Raw genomic sequence first — 9,936 nt, forward strand, 5'->3', positions numbered from 1 at the left:
TCCCTTTTCCTAGACTCCTAGATTCCACGACAAATATGTCTGTGTCCAAGTCTTCTCCATGCCTGCTAGTGTGCTCATGGTTCCCTTTGCTGGCAATGGAATGTTGGTTCTTACAGGACAGTTGTGCTCAGTCTGCACAGGCCCCACTTCTTAGGTTTGCTCATGGGCTAAATTCTGCCCACTGATTTGTGATCAGAAGGGATGCAGGACTTTTGGAAGAAAGGGTAATAGCAATCATGCCATATTTGCCTCCTGCATACGATGTCTGTGCTGGGGCTCCAGCGCTGTGTTGATCACGGCGCAGTGAGCTACAGATGATGGAATTCGCTGATGAAAAGATCCGAGTCTCCGGTGACTGGGTCATCGCTCAGCCAGTCATGCTTCGGACTGGAGCCTCTGCAGTGTGGTTCACAAGGGGAGAAGGAACAGGCCCCGAAGCTGTCAAAAATTTGCCTAAAAAATTATTGACAGTTGAATCACTACCTGAAATAAATGACATTTATTGATTGTTTCCTGTGTGTGTCAGACACTATACAAAACTCTTTTCAAATGGTTTACATTCCTAATTCTCTATTATTAGCTCTGTTTTACAGATTATAAAAATAAGATAAGAGGTGGAGTGACTTAATAAGACCCATTTTGCTGGTGCATTTTTGGAGGAAGTATTCGAATTTGGGCAGTTCCAGGAAATGTCTCCATTTCTTACATATGACAACATCACTTATAAGTCTTCCCTTGATATCAAGGCATTAAAGAGTTATTTCTTCCTCAATGAGCCAATCCTCTGACCTCCATTTCTCTGTTATTATTAATGGGAATACTGACATGGCCCTGCCCAGCCCTCCTCCTCAGAGTCTAGAAGTTGGAGATCAAGTAAGGAAATGGTCTAAGGTGATGTGCCTGGACTTCTGAGTATTAAAGGCTCACAGAGAACAAACCAGCCTCCGGAAACGGGGGCCATAGTTGCAGTCCTCAAAGCAAGGATTGTAATAAAAAATAGATGGAGTTTATCTACCACGAACACCGTTACACACACACACACACACACACACACACACACACACACACAGAGAGAGAGAATGAGAGAAAGTGATATAATTATAGAATGGAGGGCAGCTCTTTAGCTAACTACAATCTAATTATAAACTACAATCTGGAGCTGCAGACCAGGCTGGATGGTAATGGACTGGATCACCAATGACACCAGCAGCTGTCTCTCCTCTTCCATCCGAGCAATAGGATGCTGTTTGTATTTCCGGTAATATCTGACCCAACCAAGTTCTAGTCAATGATGCCTAAGTGTGAGGCCAAGTAGACTTCCAGGATGGCATTTAAGTGGGCTCAGTTGCAAAAGTTGCCTTCTCGGGCCTGGAGAGATGGCTCAGTGGTTAAGAGCACTGGCTGCTCTTCCAGAGGACCTGAGTTCCATTCCTAGCAGCCACATGGTGGCTCACAATCATCTATAAGTGAAGTGATTACTTAAATTGTTTTAGTATTAAATAAAACTTGGGAGTCAGATACTGGGGTAAAAACCTGATTGGTTGGAGAAGTGACCAGTAACCTCCTCTCTCTCCGCTTCTTCGATCTAAAAAGGCCCACAAATCTTTCTAAGCCCCTCCCTACTACTTCCTCTCTCTCCCTCTCTCTATGTCCTGGGTCCTCTAAAACCTCTAGGGCTAATTCTGGTCAGTCACTAACTAGCTAGCTCTGTCCTCTGATTCAAGGTCAACTTTATTGTCAGTCTCAAGAGTGTCAGAGTGTGATCAAAATATCCCACAGCATGTAATGGCACCCAATGCCCTCTTCCAGCATGCAGGTGTCCAGGCAAATAGAGCATTCGTATACATAAAATAAATAAATACATTTTTTTTTAAATTGCCTTCTCATCTTCCTGTACTTCCTCTTCGCACTGATCTAGAAGGACATGGTGTCTGGAACACAACACGGATTTTGGATTGAGGATGGTAATACAGAAAGATGGCAACTGAGCCCTTGGTAGCCACTTGAATCAGTGGATGGTTTTTCTGTGGACTTCCACGTGAGAAGAGAACTTAATCTTGTTGACAGACTACTTTGTTTCCCTTCCCCCTGCCTTGTACATATCACCCTGACATAATGAGGCGAAGCCACATCATTTTGGATGGCAGGAGTCAGAGATGTGTTAGAATGAGTTCAAGACGTCAACTGTGTTATATAGTCACAAAGAGAACCACAGCCAGAGCTGTGAAGGGGCTTTCCAAAGCCTCTCTACTCAGTACTCATTCTATAAATACTTCCTGAACATGTCCCGTGTGAAGCTCTTTACCAGCCATTAAGGCACAGGGATGAAGCAGGGCATGATTCCGTCTATCTAGAAGTTCACAAAATGTACCAGGGGGGCAGATGACCAATGTCCTTGAGTTGTGCACCCAGGGAGTTAATTCTTGTTGTGTTAAGCCACAGCATCTTTTTTTTTTAATTATTATATTTGTGTTTTAATTTTACACATCAGCCATGGGTTCCCCTGTCCTCCCCCCTCCCGCCTCCAGCCCCACCTTCCCCCCAGCACCTCCCCTCCATTCCCATCTCCTCCAGGACCAAGACTCCCCTGGGGACTCATTTAAACCTGGTGGATTCAGTACAGGCAGATCCTGTCACCTCCTTCCAGACTGAGCAAAGTGTCCCTGTGTAAGCCCAAGGTTCCAAACAGCCAGTTCATGCACTAAGGACAGGTCCAGGTCCCACAGCCTGGATGCCTCCCAAACAGTTCAAGCTATTCAATTGTCTCATTTGTCCAGAGGGCCTGATCCAGCTGGGGGCTCCACAGCCTTTGGTTCATAATTCATGTGCTTCCATTCATTTGGCTATTTGTCCCTGTGCTTTTTGCAATCTTGGATTCAACAATTCACACTCTTACAGTCCCTCCTCTTTCTCTCCAATTGGACACCTGGAGCTCCACCTGGGGCCTGGCTGAGGATCTCTGCATCCACTTCCATCAGTTATTCGATGAGAGTCCCAGCTCGACTGGTAGGGTGTTTGGCCATCTGATCACCAGACTAGGTCAGATCAGGCTTTCTCTCGACCATTGCCAGCAGTCTACAGAGGACGTATCATTGTGGATTTCTGGGGACCTCTCGAGCACTCTGCCTATTCCTGTTCTCATGTGGTCTTCATTTATCATGGTCTGTTATTCCTTGTTCTCCCTTTCTTAAACCACAGCATCTTTTTATGCTGCTGATGAGGAAGAGGTAGAGGAGAAGGAAGACCAAGAAAAGGGGGAGGAAGAGGAGGAGCAGACAAGCACCTTTGTGCCATGGGATAGGTGTGGAGGTCAGAGGACAACTTTCAGGAGATGAGTCAGTCACTCCTTCCACCTTAGGCTCGAGAATCAAGCTCAGGTCTTCATGCTTCTGGGACAAATGCTTTTAACCACTATCCATCCCACATCCAAACTACAGCTTCTGAAACTGTGCACTCAGCTCCATGTGTGAAAGTATGAAAAATCTGGTGACAGAAACGTTTCTGGATACCCAGCACACCAATAATAATAATAATAATAATAATAATAATAATAATAATGATAATAATACAAAATCAAGTGTTAACAAATGTCAGGTCTTTTCTGGCAGGGTTCACTCGTGTGTTGACTGCAGCCTGGGTTCTGAACAAAGAATAGACAAAGGATGCTCTTACATGCTGACTAGCCACACGGTGCCCACAAAGGCTGAGTAACACCGATTAACCCAGATTTGAGACCGTATACATTACAGACACAATGTTCTCTGCACAAAGTTTTCTTCTCTTATAAAAACAACAGCTTGGTTATAGAAAACAAAGACTTTCAATGTCACTCCTTAGCATGTAAGCATCAAGTTAATGACTCTTTGGATTGGATTGTGTTTGAATGTTGAATTGTAGTTGGACATGGTGGTGAATACCTATAATCCCAGCACTTGAGAGGCAGAGAAGGAATATTAGGAGTTCAGGGTCAACCTGGGGCACATAGTACATGTGTTCAAGGCCACTTAATAGCCTGTCTCAAGAAAGAAAAAAGAAAGTTTGATCTTAAAAATTGAGCTGAGTTTCATAAAAAATTTTCAATGAATTTTGGCTCAAGATTATGACAGACTTTCTGCCAGGTGAGATGGCACACTTTCCTCCCAGTACTGAGGAGGTAGAGTAGGAGGGCCAAAGTGCAAGGCCAGTCTTGGGTGCAGAGCAAGCTTGAAGCCTGCTAGGGATACATGAGACCTTGTCTCAAAAACCAAATACAACAAACAAAAAGTGCTGAACTGTAACAATTTCTAAAATGGTGCCAAGCACACTTCTGCCATGTTGAACATGTTCATGCGAGTCTATAAAGTAGACATCATACTGAAAAGTGTTGCACACGCTCTGTTTGCTGCAGTATCAAATATGCAGCCAAATTTTAATTCTCTTCACATACAGACAAACAAAGTGAGATGGTCAGTGGGTAAAAGCACTGGTCACACAAGCCTGATGACTTCACTGTGATCTCAAAGTCCAGTGGAGTGAGAGAACTAGTTCCCCAAAGTCATCCTCTGACCTGACCTCTCCATGCGAACTCTGACACCTGTGTACCTACCCACACCCATGCCCACACTCACACATCTACACATCACACACACAATAATAAAAATGATGATAATAAAAGGAATAAATAAGCAAGTAAACCCATTCTGTTAGTATGCAAATTTGCTTGAATCCCTAATAACAATACACACACCAGACAATTGCTTCAAAACACATTTCTTGATGGTGTGTTATCTAATTTGTGAAAAAGTGGTGAGGGGAAGGCATGCTTCAAGCCCTGCCTTAAAGACTTTAGTCCCTTTGGGGAATGTAGAGAGCAAACACACAGGCTTCCTTTCTCTTTGTGTGACGTGCCTCCCTAGGTATGAGAATGCATTCAGGCATACTTGCATCATTTTGGCCGAATACTACATAGGCAGCCTTGCTGTAGGATCACATTTCTTCTGCCGCTTTAAGAACATCTTGTATGTTTGGGTGCCTGTTTATATGGTACATGTGGACGGAGGGTGGGGACAATAAAACAATAGTCTCTGGGGGCCTCTGGGGAGAATCTCTGAGTTCCCTGGGATAGGAAGTTCCCTAAGAAATCAGGAGCCACTAAAATTCCCACCAAACAACAAAGTATGTGCAGCCAAGATAAAAGGAGAGTGGGCGCTGAGAAGGAAAAACAAAACACCTCACCCTGGTTCAGGGAAGCAGGTGCACCCAATACAAACAATATCGTTTCTTCTATTATTTGTGGAGTCTAGGGACAAAACAATACTCAACTCCTCCCCGCGGGGGTGGAGGGGCCTTCAAGGATGCTCAAAGCAACAAGAGAAAAAGGTTCTTAGTCAGCCTGCACAACTGCAAAGAAACTGAACTGAAAACCAGCAAATAGCAGCAGCAAAATACCAGACTAAAAGCAAGGCAGAAGGCCGGCCAAGATCAGTTAAAAGGACACGCTCATTGGATGGGATTGTGGACAGCTTCTCTTTGCCCCAGCAAAGCCAAACCTTCAGCTTTGAAGGCATCAGCTGCTGGGCTAATTCCTCTGAGTCATGTGGCTGTAAGGTACACAGGCTGTGTTGTGGGACTGCAGAGACTCCTCTTTGCATGGCCCCTTCTGAAGTCTTCAGGGGCCCTAGACACATGTCTGTCTAATCACATATTTTGTGACATCTGCAAAGATAAATTATTCCCAGCCTGTTGAGTGGTCCTCAAATAGGGACCAAACTTCATGGTTTGTAAGACCTGGACATAATCTGAAGTTTCCACAAAATGTCCTTTCCAACTCTACCACGAGTCCCTTGTGTTCTTTGGAGGCATGGATTGAAGACCTTTGCACAACATCTAGCTGAGGGTGCGACCTGAAGCAAAAGGTTGGAGGAGGATGAAGAGATGAAACTGTAACTCAGGGAACCACTGGCTCAGGGCTCCTCTGGAGGAAGCACAATAATGTTGGAGGGTTGGTTCTTCTGTCTAATGCTCCATGCACGTTATCTGGCCTGTTTCTTTGGTATTTTATCACATAACATCTTAGTGATATTTGATCAAATAATACCAAGGGAGGATAGGAAACCTCAGTGAGAGGAATGAGATTCCCCAGCTGACTTGAAACATGTCTGTGCTTGTCTTGGGAACACTAGCTGGTTTACAGGAAGGACTCAGGCACTTTCCAGAAAGTACCCACAGGAAGAGAACAGAGTAACAAGGTCAACCATACTCAAAAGCCAGGGGTTGTTTTGAATGCAGTGTGGCGTCTGTCATTGAGATTTTCTTCCAGCCAGTCTCCAAGGATCTGTGCCAGGGCCTGAAACAAAGAGGCAGAACATGAAAAAGTCATTTCATTGGGACTGTGTGGTACCGACAGCCTCAGACTAAATGAACCTAGTGTGACTTGGGGGTCAGTTAGAGCAGCTGGGTAGAAAATGGCACAGCTGTGTTCCATGTGAGGGATGCATGGTTATCAGGAGGGGATATGGAAGATGCGGCGAATACTCCTATGGTCTCCACAGCTTTGAACAAGCAGCTTTGGGAGCAGGTATAATTGGAGAGAAGAAAAATAATGTCTTGGGGCCCTGAAGACCATGTGAGCCATCCACAAGCTATTCACAGAAACAAATCAGGAGAATTTTAATTTGAGAGGAACATGAACCAGAGTCCAGAGCATCAATGTGATGGTGCTGGTTTATGATGTCATAGGCAATCACCTGACAGGCCACCCAGAATATAATTACCACGGCCCGCCTCAGGGTTAGCTCTTTATGTTACTTATTTCTTTAAAGCTTCTCTGGAGCTAGGAAGATTTTTGCTATGCAAGTAAGAAGCCCTGAGTTTGAATCCTCAGCATCCATGTAAAAGCTGGGAGTAGGGGTGAGCACCTGTAATCCCATCACTGTAGAAGTAGAGACAGGAAGATTCTGTGTTCTTCCTGGCCAGCCATCCTGGCTAGAATGACAAGCTCCAGGTCCAATAAGAGCCCCTATATCAAAAAATAAAGCCAGGAGCAATAGAGGAAAACACTGAAGAGGAAGACAAACTCTGGCCTACACACACACACACACACACACACACACACACACACACACACACACACGTGAGAACTGTTAGAACTCTTAGACACTCCGCCACGATTGTGCATGCACTAGCAAGATGCTTGGTCAGCCCAAGGCCTTATGTCCTACATAATCCATGTGCTGCGTGATCACGTAATTTGCGTGCAGTGTGAACATGTAATTTGCGTGCAGTGTGAACATGTAATCTATGTGAATGCATGGTATAGCTACGTAAGCCCATATGTCCATGTGCAGGGGAATCTATAAAAGTGGGTCCCACACATCCCTCCTCCCTTCTTCCTGCATGAGCTTTCCATAGGCCTAAGCATTCCCTTCTATTCCCTTCCCCTAATAAACTCTTATAGTGGGTTTTGTTGTACCTTGTGGCTTTTCTTGCACAGTAAACAGTGCTGCTTAATAAATATCAAGAACACCTAGACTGACATGTGACACCATGCACCCAACCCCACCCCCTACCCCCTACTACTCCCTCATCCTCCACCATACCCCCTACTACCCCATCCCACCCCCAACTATAAACCTTCCCTGTATGTATCAGCTCTGTTACTACACTTGTTTACAGATAAGGATACCAAGCCTCCAGAAAAGAATTACTGGCTCAAGAATACACCCAACTAGCAAGAATGTGCTTACCTAACCTGTTTGAACCTCCATCCCTGTCTTTTAACCCTGTGCACACAGTTGGAGGTACAAATGAAGCCAACGAAAGAGTGGGTTTTTTGTTTGTTTGTTTGTTTGTTTTTTGGTTTATTGAGACAGGGTTTCTCTGTGTAGCCCTAGCTGTCCTAGAACTCACTTTGTAGACCAGGCTGGCCTTGAACTCACAAAGATCTGCCTGCCTCTGCCTCTTGAGTGCTGGGATTAAAGGCGTGCACCATTGCCGCCCAGCTGAGTATTTTTGTGGCTCTAATTGCTAATTCACTTTAGCTCTCAGTTGAAACTGAGAATCATCACCTTTATTGGATATGTTTAAGTACTTGGACATAAGGATGACGTTCATTTATTTCTGGCACCTCAGCCCAGATTGTGAAGGTTGAATTATGCCTTTCTGACCAAAGGGAGGAAATTGGAAAAATGTTCTGCCAAAATTTGCTTACTGATGTATTTGCCCTTGTGTATACAAGAGTCAAAGTTATTGTTTGCCTAGAGATCTTGACCACACATAACCATAAGTTGTTATTCTAGAGGTCTTGACCACACATAACCATATGTTGTTATTCTCAATAGGTAGGCTAAGCTGGTGACTAAGACACACGTGCCACTGTTCCAGCAGAGAGAAGATCATTAAACTTCATGGAAATAGAGAAGTTTCTTCTATGAGCCATTTCTGTTGGGATGACAGGATCCATTGAAAATGATGCTTGAACCAGAATGTCCATGGTTTAGAAAGCTCGGATTGGTTAAGGTTTGCTTGCTCAGAACATAGCACCTCTCCTCCTGTTTATCACTCATCTCATGGAAATGTTGAGTTTGCAAGGGTACAAGTTGTGATTCTGACTATATATAAAAAAACTAGGTGGGGTTTGGGGGAACCCTAAGTTTAGGAGAATCTATTCTCTTCTGGATAAAAATAGTTCCACTCACTCTTGCTTTGCAAGGAAAACATCAATTAGACCGAACAATGTTCCTTGCAGAACGCAGATGCTGTGTTGTCTCTGGACACCTCCTTTGAATTCACTCTGCACTGTGTCGTGTCTTCTGTTAGGAGGAAATTATCAACAACAAGAGGAAATCCTGGACTAGTATTGAATAGTCCTTATTTTAAAGGTACTTCCCTTCTTGTGGGAATTGTATGCAATCAGAACAACACTATAAAATGTTGGAATTATTTTACAAGGTTTGACTTTCGGCCCCATTTTTTTTTTAAAGATCAGCTTATTGTGCTTAAGATATAGTCAATTGTTGAGCTGGACAGCATTCTTCTCAGGCTCTGTGAACTTTAAGGTGAGGTGGAGGTTGTCACATTGGCCGCAGGAAGCAGGAGGTCCTTAGAGACGCCCGTTTATTCTAGAGCACACAATGACTAATGAAGGCCACTTGGGTCACAGACATTTGCCCCTTTTTGAGCAGAGATGACTGTCTTCCAGGTGGGGAAACTAGGCAAGCTGGCCCTGAAATTCTCTCCCCATTGGTGTGGATCAGCCAAAGATGGGAGCGGTTGAAACAAGTGAGTCATGAAGGCCTGTAGTGGGAAAAAGATGCCAAACTTACTTTTTCCTTCCTGGGGATAGCTAATTATTACCTGGTGGCCAGGAGCTGCATCCAAGCAGCCGTAGCAACCTAAGGGAATGGGTTATTGTGCCCTCTGGTCTATGAAGCCAATTAGCAGTCCACAGGGCTGCCTAATGCTGTGTCCTTGGTGCTGACCCATATGAGCATATGCCCCCCACTTCCTTGCTAAGGATCTCCCAGCTAAAGGAGGGTAAATTCGTGTACCTAGAGATAGAGACAGTCTAAGCTCAAAGAAGCCAGGGGCAAGCACCAAGTTCTTTGAATTCTTACATATTCTCTGAAAATGTGCTAGGCTCCGGCATTGTACTCCAGCATCTACCAGTTGGCTTCAATACAAGTTCAATAAGACTTTCTGGGGTGACGTCACACTATCTGACAGGGTAGCTGCTAGCCACATGTTGCTATCAAGCATTTTTCATGCACTTTGAGTGAATAAAGAACCAAATTATAATGTTGTCGTTGTTCTTAATGACCTAAATTCGAACGGCTCTGTCATGGTCTGTCCACAGGTAGGTCTAAACACCTGCAGTGCTGCGGTCCTGGTTGCTCATCGACTCCCTGGGACGCTGACTCTCAGGAGAGTTGTGCACCCTCCTGACAGTGGCTCCTATGT

Source organism: Onychomys torridus, chromosome 2 (genome assembly GCF_903995425.1).
Source record: "Onychomys torridus chromosome 2, mOncTor1.1, whole genome shotgun sequence".
Taxonomy (NCBI): Eukaryota; Metazoa; Chordata; class Mammalia; order Rodentia; family Cricetidae; genus Onychomys; species Onychomys torridus.